Source organism: Brachycentrus maculatus, unplaced genomic scaffold (genome assembly GCF_059751285.1).
Source record: "Brachycentrus maculatus isolate JH-2025_06_01 unplaced genomic scaffold, ASM5975128v1 h1tg000115l, whole genome shotgun sequence".
Classification (NCBI taxonomy): Eukaryota; Metazoa; Arthropoda; class Insecta; order Trichoptera; family Brachycentridae; genus Brachycentrus; species Brachycentrus maculatus.
Window position 1 is genome coordinate 22,494 of NW_028280868.1, and position 27,720 is coordinate 50,213.

The 27,720-nt window shown below is 33.4% G+C and overlaps 1 long non-coding RNA gene across 1 annotated transcript; it reads right to left on the minus strand.

Annotated features, from left to right (window-relative positions):
- Positions 1–1,474: 1,474 nt before the first annotated feature.
- On the minus strand, positions 1,475–26,438 carry LOC148309910 (uncharacterized). Its single transcript, XR_015837464.1, has 5 exons — positions 26,224–26,438; positions 17,656–17,777; positions 5,472–5,759; positions 3,836–3,914; positions 1,475–1,651 (listed from the first exon to the last, which is right to left on the minus strand). It is a non-coding gene; the product is annotated as an uncharacterized LOC148309910 (long non-coding RNA).
- Between the last annotated feature and the right edge of the window lie 1,282 nt (positions 26,439–27,720).

Sequence of the window (27,720 nt, forward strand, 5' to 3'; positions counted from 1 at the left end):
GAGTCGTAACAATCGGCGGGTATGTATGAGGAGATGCATGAACGTGGAAGAGGCGAAGAATGTTTGCAAGGACAGAGTGGTGTGGCGTTCTATTCTCTCTGCCTACCCCTGCGGGGAAGCGGCGTGATGGTTAGTTAGTTAAAACAAATAATATTACTATAATAAAATACAATGCACATTCTTTTTTAATAAAAGTTTTACGAATATAATATATCAGATGAAAAAATAATTTGACGTGAAAGTTCCTTTCACGATTGAATAAGGAAGCTGATGATTGTGTAATATAAATTTGTCAAAATAAATATTGTTTACAAAACACGACATCCGGCATCCGTGCATGATCCGCGTACACTTCTGAAGGGTAATAATGACCTAAGTGCTGAAAAACAAGCACTAACGCTTATTAAAAATGCGTGCGAATATAGATCACATAGGCAAACATTTTTGAGGTTATTAGGTTGAATTTCGTATGACACATATTTAGGATTTTGCAAAAACCGTAAATAATATCTCCAACATTTGGGAAGAAAAATAAATTAAGCTAGGGGAGACCACAGAAAAAGATATAAACATTGCCTCGATCAAAATCGAAAATACAAGGCACAGCATTGATCTTTTATACTTATTGACATATTTTACCATCCGGTTTCATTAAGGGTTATTTGTATTTAATGTTTATATGTAGTATATAATTTTGATGTATGCCGTATGGACGTTTTGCTTGAGGGTAAGGGAATAATAAATCATCTACAAATAGGTTGTCGGCGCCATTTCTTTTCGCCATCTATTTTAATTTTATTTTACTATTAATCTTTTAAAATCAAGTCTGTCGAAAAGAATTCAGAGTTGTTCTGCACTTTATAATTTGACGACAGGAATGAAATGGCCCCGTTTTTGTTGTTGTTGCGAAATATGTTATATGTATATGTATTAATATCATTACTGCACTGACAGGACTTAACTACCTGTAGTAGAACTGTAGTAGGTGATCAATCTTTTCTCAGTGTGTACGAGTATGTATTGAATATATATAGGAGTGTGTATTATATTAGAAAATAACTGATTATTTGAGTGACATTAATTGAATTCATTTTTTATCTAAAAATATTTGAACTACAAATGCGATATCAAATGTAATACTTAAATATTTTCACAATGCATATTCTTAGATTCAGTATGGAAATAGTCGATAGATATTATATCTCGACAGCGTTTATTACGTTGTTGTAGTATAAAAGTAGGAATATCATATACAGATATTATTTGGAGAATTTGCTATTTACTTTACCTAAAACCACGAGAAAATTATGGATGGTGAGGCGTAAGCAGTCCGTTATTAAAAATTGAATCAAGTTGTGGTCGATGGGGGAAACTGTATACCTAACACACGTATTTTTTGTAAATGGTCGAGAATATTATTGATTTAACAATAATTATTTGATTTAAAAAAATAAAATACACATAAAAATATTAAGAGAATCAATATATTATATTTATTTTAAAACATTATGTACGTACGTTCAAACACCGAATATCTATGTATGTAAATAGTAACCACTGCGAAATTGTTCACTTCCATGTGCACCACATCGTAAAAATGTAAATATATAATGTTTTTTTGGTCTTGTAACGTCTGTGTAGTCTGTGATTGCTGAAAATAACAAAAGCAATGAATTAATTAATTAGCTAAAATACTTATTACAACTAAAAAGCAAGCACTTTTATGAAAGGGAAAAAAGTTTTAAGAGTAAAATGTACTGTAACTAAGTAAACGTTATTTATAATATTTTAAAAAGCCTAATGAAAAAATATCACTTCACAGATGAGCCCACAATATATATATATGTATATATATATATATATATATATATATATATATATATATATATATATATATATATATATATATATATATATATATATATATATGTATATATAAATATACATATATATATATATATATATATATATATATATATATATATATATATATATATATATATATATATATATATATATATATATATATATGTATATATATATATATATATATATATATATATATATGTATATATATATATATATATATATATATATATATATATACATAGAACGAAATTTTGTTGGATTTTTCAAGTATATTGGTATATAACTCATTTGGAATGCATTTTTGTAATTATTTTTGTGCGCTAATTAAAAAATATGTATTTACTTTCCCCGAATTCATTAGAATGTTTTTTCCTGTCGAAAAATTCCTAAGACTCTATTTGTCCCTAATAAATATCTGATCACGAGAACGCAATCAATTTATTATAATATTTATTTATATTTTATTTTCAATCATTTGAAATAATCCAAGAATGAGTAAACGGTGATAGATGAACATAAAATTAAATAACTACTTAATAATTACTTTAAAAAATCACCCAGTTTTCAGATCAGCCATTGTACCCCATTACTAAAACTGACCATTTATTTTTGTCTTCAAAACGGGACATCTACCAATTTTTACGTATTATGTAGTAAGTTTATTCAAGAAAACGCGTATTTTTCATAGTTTTTATGTATCAATAAAAAGAAAAGGAATATTGATAAAGAAAATAAAGGAATAAATAATATAAATATGAAAAAATTATGTTGTTTTATATTTTTCTGATGAACAAATTTTCTTAGGTACAAGTGGCTTTTAAATAAGAATGGAATTCTTTGCAAAATTAAAAAAATATATTTATATCTCAACTAACAACATCGCTTTAAGTACTGCGACTTGTAATTTTGTTTTTTGTCGTCCACAACTAATTCATCTGTGAAAAGACTCTTTCTAAGAGCGCATTTGTTCCGGGCAAGCATAAAATGAAACGGCTATACTACATGTTTTGAATATTGCAAATTGAACCCTGTCATAAATTAAACCCTGAAGAGGGCAACAGGTTGTTGCCGAAACCAGTTGGTTAATAAAAATGTGAGTGGATCAAAACAGTCTTTTTATTTCTCAAAATAAGGCTATACTAAAAACTACCGTCAATTTTTTGCACTTTAAAAAAAATTGTAACTGTGTGTTAATCTTTTTTTGAAAACAGGACATTTCGACGTCCCGAAACATTACTTGGGGACATAGGGACAGGCTATCTAAAAACGGGACGTATGGTCACTTTACCCATTACGCCAGTGTCGCTTTGAGTATGTTGGTGCTTTACTATATTTTGGAGAGCTATGTCCTAGCTGCAATGTTTAAGCTTATCAATTTATTTACTAATAGGTGACTAAAAAATGAATGAATTAATACAGTATGAATGAATGAATACAATATGTTAGAAATTGTTTTATGTGATTTTAAATGAAAAATTAATGTGAATTATAAAAAAATAAGCCATTTCGTTTCTACGTGGCTGATAAGTTAACTAGTGAAAAATTTGAGCAAGTGAGATTGAGGATATGAATGAGTAACTTTGAGACTGATTTTTTTCTGTTCTAACAAATAATAATCAATACCTATAGTGGTTGCAATAAAAAGCAACTAAATAATAAATAAAATAAGCAAGTTTTGTCCTTATTTAAAATTTCAAAATAAATCGGCATTCGCTATTGCTTTGTTATTGTTATTTGATTGTTTGGCACGTAAGCTGATATGAGATGATGAAGAATGTCATACACCGCCCGCAAAATAAGTTTATGAAAAAAAAAACATTATGTCAAAAGTAATGTACTAACACATATCGGATAGATAACGCAAATTTATTCTAAATTTATTCACATTAAAAAAAAAACAATGAATCGAATTGCGTTGTTATAAATTATGTGTGGTAAATTATGGTGGTACCTAGATTTGCATTACCTGGGGAGATGTGATTTGATGCGTGATAATGAAGAAATACATCCAGCGCCTGCAGATATATCCGAAGTTGAAGAAGAAGCTGTTGAAAAAAAATGCAAATGTAAATAAACTATAATTTTTTCACATCTCATCAAAGATGAAGAAGAATATGGAAGTCTGGGCATTTACAGGGCTGACGACCGTCATAGGCTGGTTTAAGTGATCACTTTACACTCGTGTAACATTCACCAATTCTACCTAATAATGGTTGGGATATCCTGGAGAGACCACATCTCGGACCACGAGGTATTGTACTACGAATAATCGAAGAAAGAAGGCACCTACTCGCGACTATCGCGAGGATCGGTCCCGTGTTGTGGTTATATTGATATCAGTAGTGATTTTTTATCCATACTTTTGAATAACGAAAATTTATGAAAAATTAAGAGGGAAGTATATTTTTGTTGACAAAGTATTACAAAATACACCTAATGAAAGACAAATATTGATAAATAAAATAATTAAGAGTAAGGTGTATTTTTACTGAACTATTATTTTACTGAAATATTGTATTACAAAATAAGTATAATCAATATTTTTAAAAAAAAATGACGTACAAAACACCCGTCCTTAGTGTGTTAAAACACAGATACGCAAAATTACACCGCGCTTGCCTTCGACGATACAGATTGATTTTACCCTTTACAACGTTGCCAAATCTATGCAACAGTAAATATATTTTTTATAAATACTTTTTCTATTATATAAAGCGTAATGTGTTTTTATGTCAGTTGTGTACAATTTGAGATTGGTTAGGACATTTTTTTATAAATTTATATTTCTTATGTTCTTAAACATTGACTATTTACATATTTTTTCATCTACTTTTCTCATATTTTATAAATATATGATTGTCTTTTTCTAACTACCTTTTCTTATTTTATATCATGCTAGTAAAAAATCAATCCTATTATATATTTTTTTTAATTAAGATATTAAATCAGTCCCCACTGACTTTGGAATCCTATCCCCTCGCTGATAATTTTTAATTTTTAATAATAATACTTAAATTTAAAAAAAAATATATTTATAAATCACAGATAACGGTAATGCGAGGGCACATTACCGTAATCTGTGATGTGATTTTTTTTATTATATTAATTAATAAGAGGGGTTGAATTGCCAACAAAAAAAAACTTTTGGCGGTATGGTTGGAAGACAGTTACATAAAATTAAAAATCTTAAATTTTTAAAGTTTTATTTCCTTCTCGTCGAGTGCACAGAATTCACAAAAAAGTTTTGTAAGGTTAAGATAAAGTTTAATTTAATTAGGTTTTTTTTATGAGAGTTGCATTATTATTTATCTTTATTATGTACGAAGTTTATACATCAGTGAGTGGGTTTTTGGTACTTTACTCGTAGGTTTTAAATGTTGTTTTATTTAAATCTGTGTTGAGAACAGGAGGGGTAATCTAGTTTGAGATAATCATTGACTTCTCGGCATTTGGTCATTGCTGGGAGGGAGTCTTGTTAAGTTTGGTTTATTTATGGAAATTTGTTGGGTTAGGTAAGATTCCAGTAATTGATGTAAAGATAGATTAGGTTAGGTTTAATTTGGTTTAGTTAAGATTTGTTAGGTTATGTTACATTCTGATACCTCGAAGAAACCCATTTGACCAGGATGTTCTCGATGGCGGCCGTTGAGATTGGTTGGTTTGATTGCTCCTCCTCGTTGTCAGCTTTTCTTCGAGTTCCATCATGTTGCTGGACTACTAGTACTTGGCACTACAGTTGTCAGCTCTTCCTAGTGTTCTTCAACGAGCTCGTGCGCTGAACCACTCGAGTGTCCTCAGCTGCTTCTCCCTGCATCGGAATGCAGTCCGTGAGTGGCGTGATGGACGAACATAAATATCGTTGTGCCCAGCGTTCGTTATGCGAGGCTTCACTGTAAATTAATAATAAAATAATTATTATTTGAGAAGAAAAAATTTTTTTTTAAAGTTAATAATATAAATAAACAATTATATTAAAATGGGTGTAATGGTTACCGTATTTAGCTACCGTGTTGGAGGTCCTAGGTTCGATTCCCTTGTGAAAATAAATACTAGTGATTTTACACTCTAATATTTATTTAATATTACCATGGGCTGGTCCCTTAAGCGCAGGAGTGATCACCTTACATTCATGTAAGTATTGATCAAGATAACACTGCAACATATAAACTCGGTGTTATCTTGATCGTTGACACATGAAGGAAAGGTAATCAGCCCTCCGCGTCAGGTATCAGTCCACGGTGATACCTGAAGCGTATCCTTGTATATTAAAAAAAAAGAAATGAAGAAATAAGGATCAAAACCAGAGTAGCTAAAAATGTTAACGTCTGGTTTATAGTTAAATAAGATAAATAAATAAGACGAATATTAAAAAATTATGTTGTTTTATATTTTTGTGATGAACAAATTTTCTTGAGTATTTTATAAATTTTATTAAGTGGGTTTGCTTTTATAAATTAGTTTGTTTTTGCACTCGACTCACCAGCCATCTGCTGTAGCCATATGCATCGAAATCAAGCTAGGATTTGTTCAGCAAAGTTATATGAAACGGCTATATGTACTACAAACTACCGTCGATTTTTCCCCTTTTTTAAATTGTTACCGTGTGTTGCTCTTTTTTGAAAACGGGACATTTCGACGTTCCAAAACTTTAAAACGGGACGTATGGTCACTTTATGCAACTCCCATCTAAAAAAAGTGTTTACATATTATAAGTTTTCTTATACAGTACACTCCCGATTTTCCGGGATGCATATTGTAAAAATCCCGTATAATTGATTTCCCCGTTAATCCGAAAACATGAAGAAAATGTAGACAAATAAAATTTTAAAACTGCGATTTTTTTTTTGAATTACCTAACGTCCAAGTGACTGAAATCTAGCTACGGCTTATGCAACACTGTTTATCATGTCCCTACTCAGGCTTCAACTTTATAAGTTTCATAGCCTGTGCCTACTTGTGAGTGGATTTACTCTTTATGTTTAAAGTTACTATAATTTCATGTAATTCATGAGTGAAAATTCTAGGCAAAAACACTCGCTAAAACTGCGATTGTGTATACGTACTTGCTTAGTAAGGCGCACGTGTTGGCAGCGTGACTCGACTAGAGACGACTAACCTTATAAAACTTTTGCACTTGAAAAATATTTTTTTGAGGTTGATACCAAAAAGTATCTTTTGGATTATATTGGGTAAGATCCGATCATTTAGTTTAGATGATCCGCATCAGTAAATCCGTACTCTACTACCGGAACGATAAATCTTTCGTCGAATAAATAGCACCGATAAGGCTGGAGAATTTTTATCACAAATATTATGACTAAAAAAATATTTTAAAAAACAGGTTATCAAAGTAATTCACAAATATTTTAAGCCATAAACATCACATATAAGTGAGATACTGTTATATCACTGCGGACAACAAATGAGCTCGGCCCTCAATACGTGTTTCGACATTATAAGTACTATTGTGAAATATATATTTTTTTTAAAATATTTTTTACATAGAGAGAGAAAGAGAAATCTATGAAGAATGTGATTCCTACCAAAGACAGACGCGAAGATGGACGAAATGAAGCAGCGACCCAAGTCGCTGTTAAACAAAGCGGTGACTTACAAGTCACCGTCGATAGTAAGTCACTGTTGAGCTTATCTATACGGTTTAGTTCACTGCTTCAAAATTCGTCGCAACATCTTCGAGTCCGACGTAATGTTGACATTTGAATGATTACGCCTCGGCTAAACTCAGATAAACAAAATACGAACGCAAACATCCAACCGCGATCGGAGACTCGTCGGTTGGCGGGAGGACGTTGGACGGCCAATGCGGCGCGCGGCGACGCGATGCATGTCTGTCTTGTTCTTGAACAAGAACAGACGTTCAATATGATTTAAACTGTGAGAAAATAAAATTCAATATTCATCAATATGACTGATTTTGTTGTAGTAAAGAATTAACTCCTACATAATATTTAATCATCGAACATGGATGATTTAAATTATCACGAGCACACAACGGTCTCATGTAGGAATAATGAGGATTCTTTTCTCGAGAATGCTGGAGTTACAAGTAACTACAATAATGAATTATATGTCACCCTTGAAGTATACGTCACGTAACAAATTTAAAATCTGCGGATAAATGTAAGATTAGCGCATAATGTAAAGTTTTATAGGAAGCACCATTTTATTTAGTTTTAGATGAACGAGTCAATACCACAGATTGGATCAAACGCTTCGGCGTTATTCGTAACGAAGTCGGTGCTAGTTGCTAGTTGCTAGTGTCCGCATGGAACATCGTTTTAATAAGACGTGAAAAGTTAACATTCTTCAAGAAGTCCTTACAACATCAACAAAATATTATATCAATGGCGGTATCACATGACGCGGCAGAGACAAGAGCGTCGTATGAAATTTGTTACATACTTGGTAAATATATGAAACCCTTTACCGACGCAGAGGTTGTGAAAGAATGTTTCCTCAGCGCTTCCAACGTATTATTTGATAAATTTAGCAATAAAAATCAAAAAATATCTCAGATCAAAAGTATGCAGCTCTCTGATTCTACCTTTGCTAGACGCATTGAAGACATTGCAAAACACATATTCAATCGCATCATAGAAGATCTGAAAAAATGCAAATATTTTAGTTTGACTTTTGATTCTAGCACCGATATTTCAGCAACATCACAATGTTCCGTTTTTGTTCGATATTGTACAGGACACAATTCAGTTCATGAAGATTTTTTAAAATTTCTTCCTATGAAAAATCAAACCAGAGGCACGACTATCACGGACTATCTCAATACTATCAGTACATTTCTGGAAAACAATGATATTGATATTAAAAAATTGGTTTGTGTATGCACGGATGGGTGCCCTTCAATGATCGGATCCGAAAGAGGATTTGTTGCTTTTTTAAAAGAGAAATATAATTTAACAAATCTCTTATCTTTCCACTGTATCATACACCAAGAGAACTTATCAGCACATATCTCCATTGCCGAAATAGACGCCGTGATGAAGACTGCAATAAGTATAGTTAATTATATTAGAGCCTAAGAACTGAACCACAGGAAGTTTAAAAGTCTTTTGGAAGAATTGAATAGTAACTATAGTGACATTCTTTTACATACCTCAGTGAGATGGCTAAGACGAGGTAAAGTTCTGGAACGGTTTTATTCTTTGAGGCATGAAATTATTTTGTTTTTACAACAAAATAATAAAATTTACAGCGAACTCAATAATGACGGATGGTGGTGTCTTTTAGCTTTTATGTGTGATATCACAGAAAAACTTAATGAACTCAATCGTGGCCTACAGGGCGAAAATAAAATCATTTCGCAGATGGCGAATAAAGTGTTTGCTTTTGAAGAGAAATTGAACATCTACTACGAAGAAATAGAGAACCAAGTATTGCATAACTTTCCAACTGTTATAAAAGCTAAACAAGATGGTATATATGTTTCTGAAGAAAACTAAAAGATATTTTAAAATCATTTAGCTGCCTTAGCTGAGGAATTTAAGAGCAGATTTCAGGACTTACGTAGTATCAAGAAATGTTTGTTACTTATAGAAAATCCCTGGCACCTAGAAATAGCAACATTAATACATTTAGCTGCATTGGGATATGATTATGCAGTGCTTTTTGATGAATTTATCGAATTTAAGAACGATACTAATCTGAAAGCTATTTTTGAAGAAAAAAGAGAGGGGAAGGAGTACATCCATTTTTGGGAATTAGTTCCGGAAAAATACAATATTGTAAAAAATTGTGCCTGCCTGCTCCTCACATTGTTTGCATCAACATATCTTTGCGAGTCATCATATTCCAAAATGAAATATGCAAAAAACGTATACAGGAATCGACTTACTGATTCTCACCTTGATGACGTATTGAGGGTTGCATGCAGCAATTATAAACCCGATTTATCTAAAATTGTTGAAAATTTATCCCAATGTCGAAAATCACACTAATTGCAAAATAAACGCTTGGATACATGATACTTTTGAGTTTTTATTATTTTCACTTATGTAATTTTTAACGAACCGTATGCTGATAAGTGATGTAATATTATTATTCTGTTTTGGTTATATTTTTATAAATCTCAAATGGTTTTCAAAATAACGGGGGTTGTGGGTTTCATGGTATTTTTTGTCACACCAGTATAGTGTTGCGGCCCGCGTAGCTTTACAAATATATGTATGTGGCCCGAAGAAAAAAAAGGTTGAGTATCATTGGTTTAGATCAACACCAAACACAATAATTATAATATAGGAACATACAATGTACATTTTTTTTACACGTGAAATTATTTTAATCACTCAATAATAGACATACACGGGTATTGTAATGTTATCGTCGGACGCGTCGCGTGCGCTACGTGCGCGAAGACACTTTGTGATCAGCGTACGCGTGCACTTGGTGACGTCCACATTAACACTTCCTCTGCGATGGTGGGTCTGGTCAGACCCACCATCGCGGAAAATTATTGATTACGTAATAGGTAATTTGTTTACGTCGTTTTCCTTGAGTGTAATCGTTCTTCAAAAAATGACCTACAAATTGAGATACAAACGAAAATTATTGGACCAGATTCAAATGAGTTATTTAAAAAAAAAGAACAAATAAAATATCAAAAATCATATTGAGTAAGGTCAGTTGATCGCTATCAATGTGTTAGTGTGCCGTCTGCCGTGATTTTGAAATCCCAAAAACAAAAGCATACATTGTCAATCTTTGGCGATTGTTTCCGTTTATTGTTTTTTTTTTATATTTGTTTTTAACTGATTTATTTGTTTACTTGTATGACGGATTAAATATCATATATATAGACTATAAGGTAAATCTACATTTAAAAAATATTAATATTACAAAACACAGACCTTCACAATAAACTGTTTTATATTTGAACGATTTCTAGTTTTATTTTTTTAAAATCTTTTCGATACTTTACCACAATGGCAGGAAAAAAATAATTATCTCATGACGAGATTGAACGACTTTTGGACAGTTCTAAAAGTGAAAGAAAAGTGAGAGAATAGCGCAGATGACAGTGATTTAGAATTCAAAAACCTTAGATTCAGAATTTGAAAGTGCAACGGAAAACGTGGTTTTATAAGAAATGTCAGTAAGTGATAAAAACATCGATTTCAACAAGAAAAGTACCGATTGTCCTCTTATTTTTTGGTAACAATTTATTGGTCAATAATAAAATTAAATATCATACCTATTATGTCTAACGAACTTGTATATAAAATTTTTATAATAATTAGTTTTATTTGGTTTCGTACAAAATTGTATTCATAATTTCTAAAACCCGCAAAATGTTTATGTAAGAAATGGCGAACTTTAAATGAATATTTACACCATTTTGGGCAATTCCGTATATATTTTTCAATGAAAATTTAAATATTTTCACTGTATTTAAAATGAATTTTAATTGCATTATGGACAAAAATTTATCTTGAAATATTAACTCAAAATCCTAGAATCATTTTGTGGTTTTTGGAGCTTACTGCCACGTTTTATATTTGAAGATAATTACTTAGTTGCATTTTGTTAATAATTCTATCTGTTATGATGTTGACTTAAAATATAGTTATAAAATTAAAAACACAAATTATTTGAATTCAGTAAAAATAAAAATGTTTACAATCACTGCTTCATTGCCAACCATGCTACATGCGCGTGTGACATGCTCCGCGGTAGTAGTGAGTATATAAATTAGTTAGTCTGTGGTAGTGAGCCGAAGCGCGCGGTCGCGTTTGGATGTAAAATTATGCGCTTGGATAATTTAATTTCAAAACTATCAAAAACTTGAAAATTCTCATACAAAACTTATGACACATTATCCTATTGCTATGTAGGCTATTTTGAATAATATATAAAATATAAAAACCCGACGAAAAACGCCTAAAAGGCGATTTCTGTACTGGGTCAGATCAGACCCACCACCGCTGGGCGCGTTTTGTTTGAGGCCATCGCGCTTTAGGTGTTAAACAGGACACTTTAGTCCCCTTTTTGTCAGGAGGCAGGTTGGACTGAAGCGAGTATTAAATAATAACACGGTATCGACTATTTATATTTATGTTTATTTAAAACAAACAATACGACAGTCAATACTCATGTGCTTCCAAACAGCTCTGTTAAGTTATGTTACACCCGACTCTCACGAAGTACCAAATTAGACTATGTTAAAAAGCCCTCTTCCTTTAGGATAGGGAATCATAAGATGCTGTACCGATTTATGATGGCCATGGGAACGCATCTAAAGCCGGACAACACGTGACGAGTCCCTCGACTTTCTAAAAAGGACAATAAAAGTGGGAATGAGAAATGGCAAGGCCATTACAGTATCTCAAGAATAATTATTTCTAATCAATTATTTAAAATGTCTATATTAAAGTCCAATTTGAATATAATAGAGGACAAATGAAAAAAAACTAAGTAATTAATTTTTTTTATATCCACACTAAGCATAAAAAAAACAAATAATATTATTATGTATTATGAAAATAAAATGCACAAATGTTTCAAATACAAGTATTATAAACATTAGATATTAGATGAAAAAAATATTGGACGTGAAAGGAAGCTGATAATTGTGTCAAATAAATTTGTCAAAACAATACTGTATATTAGAGTGGGCCGATGACGTTTTTTTGCGAATTCAGCAATGAAAGCGGTCTAAAAAGTTGCATTTTGGATTGAACATAACGAGAAAAATTTTTAAAAAAATATTCGATACTACTTTTGGCCCTCAACCAGAGCTCAAAGTTTTCGGAAAAGCCATTTTTTTACGCTTTACCAGCTGCCATTTCGTAATTTATTAATATAGACAGTCTAATTAAATGTTACGAAGTGTAATATACTTTACTTAAATAGCACATAAAGACAAAAGTTACACTTTACGTTGTTATAAATAGGTAGCGTTGTTTTAGTATGTCTTTATATCCATCAGTTTTCGGCCGGCGCGCGGCGCTCTAAGGAATCGGTTGCGCTGTCCGTAATTTTCTTTAGATCCCTGTACTTTAAAAACGAGTTAGATTTTAAAATATTTTAAAATTTAGGTTACAAATTATCTTAACAAACGATTAAAGTTATTTTGAATACATTATTATGTTAATTAAAACCGAAATGAGTTCATCTAAACCCTGTATAAAATAATACTAGATTTTGGTTTTTAGCCTCATTTATTTTTGGAATTTTTCTCGAACCGGTTTCAAAAAGAACTTTGTTATCTTCAGGGATAGACATATAAATGTATATTCCAGAAGATAACAAGGTTTTTGTCGAAACCAGTTAGAGAAAAGTATCAATAATGGATGTGGTAAAAAACCAAGTTCTAGTTTTATTTTATACAGTTTTATAAAATGTGCCACAAAATATCTGCCAAAAATATTCAAGAAATAAGTTTAACCCGCTACTAACATAGACATAGTGAAGTTGTTTGTCCCATATTTGGCGTACCATCAGGTCAAATCGTAGAAACGATATAAAAATGATGATAAGCACTATTGACTTAAAATAATCTTCAAAAATTCATCGGAAAAACAGCCGAACTTCAAAAATAAATCGAAAAATTATCGCATATTAAAACAAGGTTACAACACCTTTGTTTAAATGAAAATGGAATAAATATTTACAAGAAACTACAGAATCAGTGAGTTCAAAATCATTCCCTGATCCTTCATCGTTCAAGAGGAAAACTTTACAACTATAACAAGTGTGTGTGAACGATTTGGTTTTTCCGACCGATGGGCTGCAACTTTGACTTTTGTTGTTGTAAAAGACTTACATCTGGTCTTCGGGGAAATTTTAATCCAACTGAAAAAGCTTTAAGATTTGTGAATGATTATCTATTATCATTTTTACTGTACCTGTAAACCTACTACATATTCTAAGCTGGGACCATCTGTGTCAATCTATTACTATTGAACATTGTTAACCTGAAATCGTAAACCAACAACCTGGAAAAATGGCACACTCTCGATAACTGACAACTGTTTATTTTAAAATACACAAATAATTGTCAAAGTTTACACTTCAGTGTGGTTAATTGTAATAAGAAAACCATAGGATAGTGCAAATTATGTAATTGAAATAATAAGTTTACCCGGAACTTTGGGGATGATTTAAAATCAAAAAAGATCCTGTCATTCAAAGGAATGATTTTTTGTTCATTCTATAAACTCAGTTTCAACATTGTTATCGGATACCAGAAGCCATATCGGGACCTAAATTTGAGAAGAATCATCGAAACTCGGAAGAAGACAGATGCTAACCTTAAGGTTATTTTAGTTACCGAAGCTCAATTTTCAAGCTACCAACTACATGGAAATAATTATTAGGGCTAAATCATAAGTTACACAACCACCAATCTTAATTAAAATATCGGACAGCTTTTAAGAGATGATTTTAATAAATCGAAGATCAGTTTTTACTGTATCCTCCATCCCTTGTCACATGTAGGCCTTATGGAACGCTGCGTTAAAATGGTGACAGAAGCCTCGATAACAGTAACTGGCCAGAAAGCAAAAGATGGTGTTATACGAACTAAAATAATGTACAGGACTAAAAAACCATCATTCGATAGTAAGAAACAGTGTGAATAAAAAAAATTACTTTTATTTTCGCACTCTGCTTTATATAGAAAAATCTGTGAATTCCGTCATTTTTATGGTTTGAAAAATAAATATAAAGCCAATTTCTAAATTTCTAAATAATTTTTTTTCTTGCTGAATGACTTTTCTTTATCAATATATATTTTTTTCTTATAAACGTGAAATTTTATATTTTGTGGGAATTGAGAATTTCGTTGAAAAATATCAAAATGTAAAAATTTCAATCTTGGTTGGTTTGTCGTTTTTATTTAACACAATGTATTTAAAATAATTTTAATTGTTCATAAAGATAATCTTTAACTTATACTTAATCACACTTAATATTATAACACATTTTAAAAGTACCGGGATATAAGAAAAAACACGGAGAGCGCAACCAATCCCTTTGAGCGCCGCGCGCCGGCTTAATACTGACGGAAACAATGACTTACTAAATCAACGCTACTGATTTATAACAACAAAATGTGCAACTTATGACCTTGTGTGCTTATTAAGGAAGGTGTGTTACATATGTTAACATTTAATTAAACTGCCTACATTACTAAAATACGAAATGGCAGCTGGTAAAGCGCAAAAAACTAGCTTTTCAGAAAAATTTGAGCTCTGGTTTAGGGCCAAAAGTAGTATGGAATATTTTTTTAAATATTTTTTACGTTATGTGCAATTAAAAATGCAACTTTTTAGACCCATTTGTCTTTGATATCTAAAAAAATAAATTTTTTCATACACCAACGGCCCACTCTACTGTATATGTAGTACAAAACACGACATCCGTGCATGACCCGCGTATATTTCTGAAGGGTAATAATGACCAAAGTGCAGAATAACAAACACTTAAGCGCGAATTAAAAATGCGTGCGAATATAGATTACATATGCGAACATTTTTGAGGTTATTAGGTTTAGTTTCGTATGACACATGTTTAGGAATTTGCAAAAACAGTAAATAATACTACAACATTTGGGAATAAAAATAAATTAAGCTGGGTGAGACCACAAAAGAAAGTTGAATCATTGCCTCGATCAAAGTTGAAAATACAAGGCACAGCATTGATCTTTTTTATTTATTGACATATTTTACCATCCGATTTTATTTAGGGTTACGTATTTGTATTAAATGTTAATATTATTTTGATAAGTATGCTGTATGGATATTTTGCTTGCAGTTAAGGGAACTGGTATTGGTATGTATTGTAATAATAAACCATCTCTAAATAGGTCGGCGTTATTTATCTTATTTTTATTTACTGTTAACTCTTAAACGCTACCATGGGTACTGAAGTACCCCACAAGATTGAAAAAACACAATATTAAAAAAAAATCGTGACCACACTTGCGACATTCGAGCTAATCTCTTATTATTACTTACTGCGACGACCTGTCCATCGCAATCTAGTGTCGTGCAGGTACAGACGTGTGGGCGGGTGTTCCGCGGTAGGTACTCTAGAACCCCACGGTAGTAGTTGTGAAAGTTTTTTAATTCGAAGGTGGCTAAACTTGGTTATTTATTGGTAAGTTTAATTAAATATTGTTCTTGAAATATATATTTAACTGCTTTTTTTAGGTATGTTATGTTTTTATTATCACTTAAAATCGTGTTTTTATTATTCTATTTTATATATTTTTATAAGTTTGTTATTTTCCATTACAAGTAATCTACGTTTTGTTAGTCATATGTCTCATAGATCAAATCGGCGTCTTAGAACTGATGGTGAAATAGCAGCGTTCTTAGAAGATTCGGATAATGATGAGTTAAATACTGGGGGTGCTTCAGATGATGAACCGGATGACCTCATTCAAGATTTTCGCTATTTAGAAGAGGCTGGTGTTAGTTCTCAAAATCACACCTCCACTCTTGTTGCTTGCGAAGACGTTGATAGTGGCGATGAAGATGATATTCGTGATATCGTATCGATGAAGATAATAAAGTACTACTGCCAGAAATTATAACATTTTATAATAAAACAAAATGTGGGTTAATGTTTTTGACCAAATGAGTAAAAAGTATTCTACGTGTAGAAAAACGAGAAGATGGCCTTCGTGTATTTTCTATACCCTCTTAAATACGGTGGGAGTAAACGCCTGGATTTTTTTGTACTATGTCAAGAAGTCCAGACAAGAAACTCATACCGAAATGACGTCTATTTTTTAAGGAAATTGCAAAGTCTCTTATAGCGCCGTATATGCAATAAAAATTACAATGGCCAAGTTTGCCCCGGGATATGCGGGAATACATGGTATCCTAAAAAATGAGGTGCGCAATGCTGAACCGGTCCCTCGAGATACCAAACCCGGTCGCTGCTGCTTCTGTCCGCATATAAAATATAGGAAATCGAGGACCACGTGCTCCTCTTGTCGTCGTCATATTTGTGCGGATCATCAAATAAAAATATGCAATCTTTGTAACCAAATGTTTCAAAATTAAAAAAAAATCTATTTCATTTTCTTTTATTTGTATGCCTAAGTTATAGTACATTTGAGAAAAAAAAAAAATCATTGATAAGTTTATAGTTTTGATTCTAATTCATAAATATCTACGGGGTACTTAGGTATCCCACGGTAGTATTCATGCCTATAAAGATGAGGGTAGTGTTCTTGAGTTAAAAGTAAATCAGTCGCAAATAATTCGTTGTTTTGACAATAGAAATAAAATGGCCTGGTTGTTGCGAAATTCGATCTTAATTTATATATGAATAGGATCACTGCACTGACGGGACTTATCTACCTGTAGTAGGTGATCAGTCTTTTCTCAGTAAGTATGTATGTATTGAATATTTATAGGGGTGTGTATTATGTAAGAAATAACTGATGATTTGAGTGACATTAATTGAATTCATTATTTGTAAGTGTGGTATTACTCAATATACATTATATCTGACAGCATTTTTTGCGTCGTTGTAGTAGAAATATCATACGTTTATATTTTAAAGGAGAATTTGCTATTTACTTTACGAAAAACTACGAGAAAATTATGGATGGTGAGGCCTAAACAGTTAAACAGATCGTTTTTTTAAATTAAATCAAGTTGTAGCAGAGGGAGAAAACTGTATACCTACACATATATTGTTTTTATAAGGTCGGGAAATATTATTGACTTAAAAACATAATTTATATAATAATATTAAGAAAACACAAATATTTCTTTAAAAACATATAATACTTACGTTCAAAGACCGAAGATCTGCAACTTTACCACCGCGAAGTTTTTCAATTCCACGTGTACCACGTTGTATGTAAAAATGCAAATATGTACGTGTTGTTTTTTGTAACATCTGGTGTGTGATTTCTGAAAAAAAAATACAAACAATGAATGAATAAAGTAGGTAAAATAGTTATTATATTAATAGTTATTATATTAGTTATTACGATCGAGATAACACTGCGTTTATATGATGCAGGGTCCTATGCACCATTGCGGTGCGGATAAGGGTTTGAAGATGAAGAAGTTATTGCAACTAAAAAAACCAACACTTATTTGAAAGGGAAAAATGTGGCGAACGTAAAACATACCATGACTAAGGAAACGTAATTCATTTTTAAAAGCTTACTGAAAAAAATATCACTTTACAGATGAGCCCACAAAATACTATATATATCCAGCCATGTTACAGAGCTACATTATTATACAAATAATACATTATTAAAAAAAAAAAACTTTTCAATTTGAAATAAACAGTCATATAGAAAAAAAAACAGAAATATGTATTTGTGTTTTTTATTATTTACAAAAATACTTTAATTTCATACTATTTTTGTGAGCCTAAGCGGCTCATTATTAAAAATAAGTATCAAGTAGAGTGGATTCGAAGTTCGAACCCAAAAACTATGACTCGAGAGTCCGCGACACTAACCACGGGACCACAACCAGATACCGAAATTTAGAACGCAATTACATGTATATTTTGCTTACAACACTGTTTTTGTAAAAAAGATTTTGTATTCGAAATACATATATAGTTTTGAAATGACAACAGTTTTTTTTTTTAATATTCGCAAAATTCCAATACATACCCTATATATACATTAGGTGGCCGATGACGTTTTTTTGCGAATTCAACAATGAAAGCGGTCTAAAAAGTTTCTTTTTGGATTACACATAACGAAACAAATATTTAAAAAAAATATTCGATACTACTTTTGGCCCTCAACCAGAGTTCAAAGTTTTCGGAAAAGCCATTTTTTTGCGCTTTACCAGCTGTCATTTCGTAATTCAGTAATATAGACAGTCTAATTAAATGTTGCGATATGTAATATACTTTACTTAAAAAGCACATAAAGGTAAAAGTTGCACTTTACGTTGTTATAAATAGGTAGCTTTGTTTTAGCAAGTCATTATATCCATCAGTATTCGGCCGGCGCGCGGCGCTCTAAGGAATCGGTTGCGCTGTCCGTAATTTTCTTTAGAAGATCCCTGTACTTTAAAAACGAGTTAGAATTTTATAATTTAGATTAAAAAATAACTTAACAAACGATTAAAGTTATTTTAAATACATTATTATGTTAATTAAAACCGAAATGAGTTCATCTAAACTCCGTATAAAATAATACTAGATTTTGGTTTTTAGCGACTTTTATTTTTGGAATTTTTCTCTAACCGGTTTCAAAAAGAACTTTGTTATCTTCAGGGATAGACATGTACATGTATATTCCAGAAGACAACAAGATTTTTGTCGAAACCAGTTGGAGAAAAGTACCAATAATGGATGTGGTTAAAAACAAAGTTTTAGTTTTATTTTATAAAATTTTATATTATTATTATTATTTTCGGAGACTTCAATGCCAGAATAGGTAATCAATAGCTAAACGGAGTTATGCAGAGATTCAATGAAATTACACATAATGCAAATGGAGAATCACTGATACAGTTTTGTGCCCATAATGAACTCCGAATCAACAATACATTCTTTCCGCATAAGCAACAGCACAAGTATGCGTTTGAAAACACTAGAGGAGAAAAATCTGTTATTGACTTCATAATCACGAATAGAAAAATACACCCATCAGAAATTATTGACATCCGAGCATCAAGCTCAGCAAATATTGGCTCTGACCATAAACTTGTGATGTGTAAAATCCGAATGGAAAGACCAAATTTCCGGAAAAAGCCCCCAAACTATGTTAAAAAATTAAATATAGAAGACCTTGAAAACGATGATAAGCGGGCCGATTATAAAACCAACATAATAGAATATACAGCCAATAGTCCAATAACGGAAAATAACGATGCGGAAACGGCATGGAGTAAAATAAGATCACAAATTCACAATGCATCTGAAAATGCACTAGGAAAAAGGAAAGTAAATCTGAATGGAGGAAAAAATACAAAACCTTGGTTTACAGAGGAGGTTAAACTAGCTTCAGAAAAAAGAATAGCATATTTGACATACAAAAGTGCCGTCTCTCCACAGACATACCAGACATACATAATAATTAGAAATATAATAAATTCAGAAATAAGAAAAAAAGGGACTACTGGACAAAATTCACAAAAGACATGGAAAATGATCTATATGGAGCTCAGAAAAAAGTATGGAAAATGCTCAGAAATAAAAAGAAACCAATAAGCGAATATGTGCAAACAAATAAAATATCCTTAGGGGAATGGGAGAACTATTTCCAAAACCTCTATGAAACAGATGGAGAAAATCAATCAGAAATTACAAGTGTTAACGAAGCGAGCGAAATTGAGTTAGGGGAAATTATGGCAGCAATCAAAAAACTTAAAAACCGAAAGGCACCCGGAGTTGACAATATTAACAATGAAATGTTGAAATACGCAGGGGAAAGTTTGAGTCGAGAACTATATAAACTGTTCAACAAGATACATCTCATAAACCAGCCGATTGGAAGACTAGTATCATAACCCCTATATTAAAAAAGGACAGAAAAGTAACCCGGATAATTACAGAGGAATATCATTGTTATGTTCAACTCTTAAACTTTTCACACAGATCCTGAAGTCCAAACTAGAAGTGACCATTCAAAATAGCGAGGAACAACAAGGTTTCCGGAAAAATCGTTCCACCACAGATACAGTATTTATAGTGAGACAAATAAAATAAAAAGCTGTTGAATATAACAGGCCGGCATTCGTATGCTTTATTGACCGAGCCAGACTTAATGATATAACGCAAATACTGGCTGAAAGAGGAGCGCTCCCGGAAACAGTCAACATAATCAGGCAACTCAACTCAAACACAAACACCAGAATCAGAGTAGATGGTAATCTCTCAAATTCCGTAAGAGTCGGTACCGGCATTAGGCAGGGCGACAGTCTGAGTCCATTCCTCTTCAATCTCATCATGGATGGGATTGTGGAGGATATTAAAGGACTACATAAAGGATACAGACTGGGAAAGAAAACCACCGATGTTGTTTGCTATGCGGATGACGCCGTCGTATTCGCTGAGACTGAAGGGGACCTGCAACTACTCTTGAACACATTCCACCTTGCTAGTCAAAAATTCAATATGGCTATATCCGCCACAAAGACCAAGAGCATGGTGTTCTCTCGGATCTCAGTGGGATGTAGTGTGACTGTGGATGGCGTCTTGGTAGAGCAGGTGAAAAAGTTTAAATACCTGGGTGTGGACTTGTGTGGTCAAACGGATCTGCAATGCGAAGAGATGGGGCAAGTGAACAAATGCTATATGGAAAAACCCTGAGATGAAGATCGGCAGCAAGATCAAGATCTACAAAACTTGTGTCCGACCCATCATGACGTATGGAATCGAAAGAGATGGGTCGATAGCTGGGAATCGACGTCGCAGGAGGCTAATCCCTCTTAAAAGAAATACAAGATATACAAGGCCTATAATAAGAAGAAGAAGAAGAAGAAGAAGTTTTATAAAATGTGCCACAAAATATCTGCCAAAAATGTTCAAGAAATAAGCTAAACCCGCTACTAACATAGACGTAGTGAGGTAGATTGTCCCATATTTGGCGCACCATCAGGTCAAATCATAGAAACAATAGAAAAATGATGATAGGCACTATTGACTTAAAATAATCTTCAAAAATTTATGACAAAACGATGTATGATAGATGTTCGAATAGTGAAATAAGGAAGGAATGCAAAGCTGAGATAAACATTATTGATAAAATTAGTAAAGGTGTGTTGAGATGGTTTGGAAATGTAGAACGAATGAGTGAGGAAAGAACGGTAAAACAAATTTATATCAGATATTATATTGGATATCAGACCCCGCATGGGATATGATATCAAAGCGGAAAGCAATGAGAGTAAAAGGAACCTCATCTGCAGAAGCGAGACAAGAATACTCTAGGCTCAATAAAGATATACAAAGACATTGCCGACAAAACAAAAATAAACAAATTTCGGATATCTGTGCTGAGATAGAAGATAAAGCGAATAGCGTCACAACAAAGGATCTTTTCCAAAAGGTTAAACTCTTAACCCGTGCTTTCAAACCTCAGACATGGACAACAATGGAAGCGTTCTGACGGACATTGATAGCGTCTTGGAGAGATGGCAAGGTTACTGCTCCGGACTATATGCCGAGACCTCAACAGCAGGAAGTCCTTCCTTTGAGAATCAAACCATGGAACCCGACATTTTGGAAGAAGAGATTGGAGATGCACTGAAAAAACTAAAATGCAACAAGTCCCCCGGCAATGACTGCATACAGGCCAAGCTTCTAAAAGAACTAGGGGATAAGGGCATAAAAACAGTGCTGGATCTCTGCAACCTCATATGGAGAACGGAAACATGGCCTCAGGAATGGGCAGAATCTGTTTTCATTCCTCTTCACAAAAAAGGTTCATCCGAAAAGTGTGAAAACTAAAGGACAATAGCACTTATCTCTCACACCAGAAAGATATTGCTATATGTTCTAAAAGCACGTTTACACAGTTACATTGTATGGCAAATACCAAAGGAACAAGCTGGTTTTGTGAAAGGAAGAGGAACAAGAGAGCAGATCCTCAACATCCGCCAAGTGATCGAGAAAAGCTGAGAGTTCCTGATGCCAACAGTTTTATGCTTTATTAATTACAAGAAAGCTTTCGATTGCGTGAAGTGGGAACATCTGTGGAAAGTACTCATGGAGATGGGAGTCCCATCCCATTTGATAAAACTCATCCATGGACTATATGCCCAAAGTAAGGCAATCGTAAGAATCAATGGCATAAACACTGCAACCTTCCCCACTGAGAAAGGTGTAAGATAGGGATGCATACTCTCCCCTGACCTGTTTAACATCTATGGGAAATCATGCGCAGGGCTCTCTACGAATGGAATGGAGGAGTGTCCATTGGTGTCGTAAGGCTGTCCAATATACGATATGCAGAAGCACAACACTTTTGGCCAAAGACCCAAAAGAGATGGTAGATCTCCTTAAACGAGTAGAGATTGAGAGCAAGGCACTGGGACTAGAAATTAACCAGAGCAAGACCAAGATCATGATCATAGATCGATCTAAGAAGTTTGGTGATCTCGGGAACTCGCTCGAAGGTTTAGAGATAATAAACAAGTTCCAGTTCCTTGGATTTCAAATAAGCAATCAAGAAACTTGTGAAGGAGAGATTAGACATCGTATCGCCATTGCTAAAAGTGCCATGTCTAAGCTAGACAAAATCTGGAAAGACCGGGGTGTGAGTAACAACACCAAGATGAAGCTTGTAAGGAGCTTGGTCCACTCCATTTTTCTCTATGCTGCTGAAATATGGACCATAAAAGCAGCAGAAAGGAGAAAAATTGTAGCCTTCGAAATATGGTGTTGGAGGCGCATGCTCCGAATTCCATGGACAGTTAGACGCACCAATGAGTCCATTCGCCAGGAACTACGCTTGGATGGCTTGACTCTGGCCGAAATGCTCCGGTCAGTCTCCACCTTTAGACTTTTAAAATAGGAGTACCTGAATCCATGTATAGTACTGTTCTAAACAGAGATATTTGGCCGCAGTACTTTTTTATCCGACACTTTTTGCATAATGAAAGTTTTTGGTCACTGAAACATCAGCAATGAACTCTTCCGAAAAAATAATTCAGGGAAGACCACACGGAGCTGTAGCTTTACCGGTACGGAAGCAAATTGCTAATATAAATATTATCGAATGTGGTGACGATCGGATGGCGGCAATAACCATACAACATAGCCACGGAGTTATTCTATTGGTAAAGGTCTACATGTCAGTATATTGCAATGAAAACCTGCCTGTTTTTGTGGACATCTTGAGCCCAGTTACAGCCATCGTAGATGAAACTCAAATGAATGAGTTAATTTTAATGGGAGATTTCAATGTGCCCATACACAGTAGGTTTATGGAGGAATTAGATGGCTTTTCTCAGGAAAACGAGTACAGTATTTATGACGTGAAAAAACTCAACATCAGCTCCTTTACGTTCTTCAGTGAGGCTCATAATATGACCTCATGGTTGTGTCATTGTATAATATCCAGTATGCTCGAACAGCGGATTACAAAAATCTATATTGACGACAACCAACAGATCCCACCATTTTCCACTAAACATACAAGTAGAAATCCAGTGTAAATACAATCCAAAATTAATACTTAAATAAATGAAGAAAAAATTCGTTGGAACAAATACAGTCAAATACAATTGAAGAAATACTACGATAAGACCGAGTCGCTCTTTAAGAAAATAAAAATACCTTACAAAGCTTTAACATGTGAACAGTGTTTATACCCACATCATAAATTCATTATTAAAGAATTTTACAAAAGTTCAATAAACGCTATGCGAAATGACACACAACTTGTATTTAAAGTGAATGTAAGGGGGGCCAAAAGCGGAAAACAAAAGACAGGGAACATTTCAGGATGGAATGAGCAAGTAAAACAAAGCCATATTAATGCAACGAAATGTCTTCAAAGTGTGGCTTATAAAGGGAAACCAGTCTGACAATCCTGCCCAGAGAAGAGCGGAAATGCGAAATATTTTCAAAACAAATCTATGCGCGGTGTTGAAGAACAGAAAACAGAAACAAGCCGATATATTCGCAAAAAAATATGCTAACTGCTGATTTCAAAATATTCTGGAAACAACAAATAAAATGAGATCGTCCAAAGCTACACGACCCACAGAAATTCATAACATAACGGGTGACAGAAAAATCAGCAAACTTGGAAAGCCCAATTTAGTTCAATGTATGAGAAAACAGGAAGTGCAGAAAATTATAATATTAACGATAATAATGTTAGCAATAAACACGCACTGAGTCCTTGCATTATACAAGTGAAGGAAATCTAGACTGCCATTAGGTCACTCAAATGTAATAAAGCCGCCAGAGGAGACGGAATTTGTGCCGAGTACCTTAAATATGCTAGCACGAGAATAAATATACTGTGGGCTCTAGCTTTCACACAAATGTTCCGGCACTCGTTCCTACCCGAGTCTCTGTATACATTAATAATTGTTCCCATTGCAAAAACCCCTATGGGCAATTCAGCCGCAGCAGAAAACTACAGGCCAATAGCAATTTCCACCATGGCAATAAAAACCCTAGAAAATATTATGATGGAGAGAGCTATCGAAAACCTAAAAACGACTGACAACCAATTTGGATTTAAACGGAGATCGGGAACGGACACAGCTATCTTCGCTGTCAAAAACATTATAAATATATATGTGCGCCGAAAAATGACATTATCACGTTATGAAATAAATAAAATAAAATAAAAATTATTGTAATATTCTCAATATCATTAATATTTAAAGCATTTACTTTGTGGTTAGTTATTTTTACTTTTAAATATCTTTTTTACAAAAATATTTGCAATATTAGTATTTAACCCTTTTTGGGTACCCCGAAATTAAAAAAAAAGTCTAGGTAGACAGTTACATTCCAATCAGAAAAAATCTTTTGTCCTCTGCTCCACATACTGTTGTAATAGATACAAGTGACAAAAATGTAAGCTTGGAATATAAATAAATAATACTAATGGTGAAAAAAATGTCAAATAACATCCGACATGGGACCTAAGAGGAAAAAATCGATGTCGAATGAGATTCGACATTGGACCAGTAAGGGTTGCTTATCTCATCTGAGATAAGCATTATCGATAAAATTAAGAAAGATTTGTTGAGATGGTTTGGACATGTAGAATGAATGAGTGAGGAAAGAACGATAAAACAAATTTATGAGGCGAATGTAATTGGGAAAAGAAGCAGAGGAAAACCAAGAAAAACATGGCACAAAGGTTTGCCAAATACTTGAAAGTGGTCAGGTTAGGAGTCGTAACAATCGGCGGGTATGTATAAGGAGATGCATGAACGTGGAAGAGGCGAAGAATGTTTTCAAGGACAGAGTTGTGTGGCGTTCTATTCTCTCTGCCTACCCCTGCAAGGAAGCGGCGTGATGGTTAGTTGGTTAGTTAGTTAGTTAGTTAGTAAGGGTTAACCACTCACCGAGATTTTTATGCCTACCGGTTTCGAGACGTACCCGCCTCTTCGTCAGGACAATCACTACCATAGCATGCAAACAATACTACCCTTTACTACCATATACACTTAAAACTACACAAAATGTTTAACGCGTGCAATTGGTCTTCGGGTTGAGCAAAATGTATTATAAAGTGATTGTCCTGACAAAGAGACGGGTATGTCTCGAAGCCGGTAGACATAAAAATCTCAGTGAGTGGTTAAATACTAATATTACTAACATTTTTGTAAAAAAAAATATAAAAAAGTAATTGTTATGAATTAATAATTGGCGCCCCAATAATTTCCAAACCATTTCGCTACTTACATTTGGCTCTTTTGGTCTAAGAGATTGCTGACCCCTGATCTAGGCAACATGGAACCCTCTTCTCGCTGAAAGTGGAGGGTCGACTGGCAGCTTACTCCCTCCGTGAACAATCACCTTTATAGGACACTATTCCGAACCTGGAAATATAACAAAATCCAACTCAGCCAAAAATTACTGTAAATTTTCATCAAAATTTCCTAGTTGTACCTTGAACATTTAAGAAATATAAAGTATATGGTTTATTCTTGTCATGTACCACACACAGAGATGCAAGGGCCACTAAAGTGTTTTTATGGCATATTATGCTATCATAAATTATACAAAGATATGAAAATTAAACATGGGTACCTTTGTCTAATAGAACTTTTCATTATGTAGGGCAGAATGATTTTTAAAAGGCTTTCTGAAAGGTTATCATTTTCAAATCACCAAATAAAAATTTGTCAAAAATGCAACCCTGAATATTAAAAAAATAAATTACATGAAAACTCTTCTAAACGTTTTTAATAGATACAATATATATGTATTTCAATTTCAATGAAATTCCATTTAAATAATATTACTTAATTGTACAATTCAAAGTGAAATACTCAATAAACTTCCATTCGTTTGAACAATTTCCTCTACTGTTATTCTACCTCCTTTAAGACCCTGTTAACCAGCCAGGTAACTGATGTGTCCATAATAATCCAATAGGATAATCCATAATAATGGACACATCAATTATCCGGCTGGTTAACAGAAACTGAAAGGAGAAAATTGTTCAAACGAATGGAAGTTTATTTAGTATTAAATTATATTCTAGGCGTCAAGAATATAATTTAATATTCTTCTCCATCTTATTTCTCATTACTGAGGATTGTGACCCTTGTGGAAGCAAAGACTCTTCTCCCGTTATCTCTTGACTGCGCTGTAAGTAGCACTCCAACCACCGAGGTGCCTGCTGCTGCCTTAATTTGATCAGTCCATCGTGTGGGGATCTTCCTCTCCCTATCTTCCCCTCCAGGCTACCAATCACAACCAGTGGTTCCAGGCTAACGTGTCTAAAGAACTGTAGAATTCGTCGGGTACAGACATTGGCCAGAGTTAAGCCATCCAAGCCTATCCCGGTGAATGGACTTGTTGGTGCGTCTAGCTGTCCATGGAATTCGGAGCATGTGCCTCCAACACCACATTTCATTTTATGGTCCATGTTTCAGCAGCATAGAAAAAAATGGAGTGGACCAAGCTTTATCTTGGTGTTGTTACTCACCCCGGTCTTTCCAGATTTTGTCTAGCTTAGATATGGTACTTTTGGCGATGGCGATACGACGTCTGATCTCTCCTTCTCAAGGTCCTTCATTGCTGCAAAACAAAAAAAATAAATATACTGAAACATGAGTAACAGATTCCAGATAATAATGGCTGCTGTATCATCCAGTCATCTTGATAAAATTATAATGACATCAAGGGACTGATACAGACTCTCGGTGGCTTGTATGTCCAGCTTATACTAGT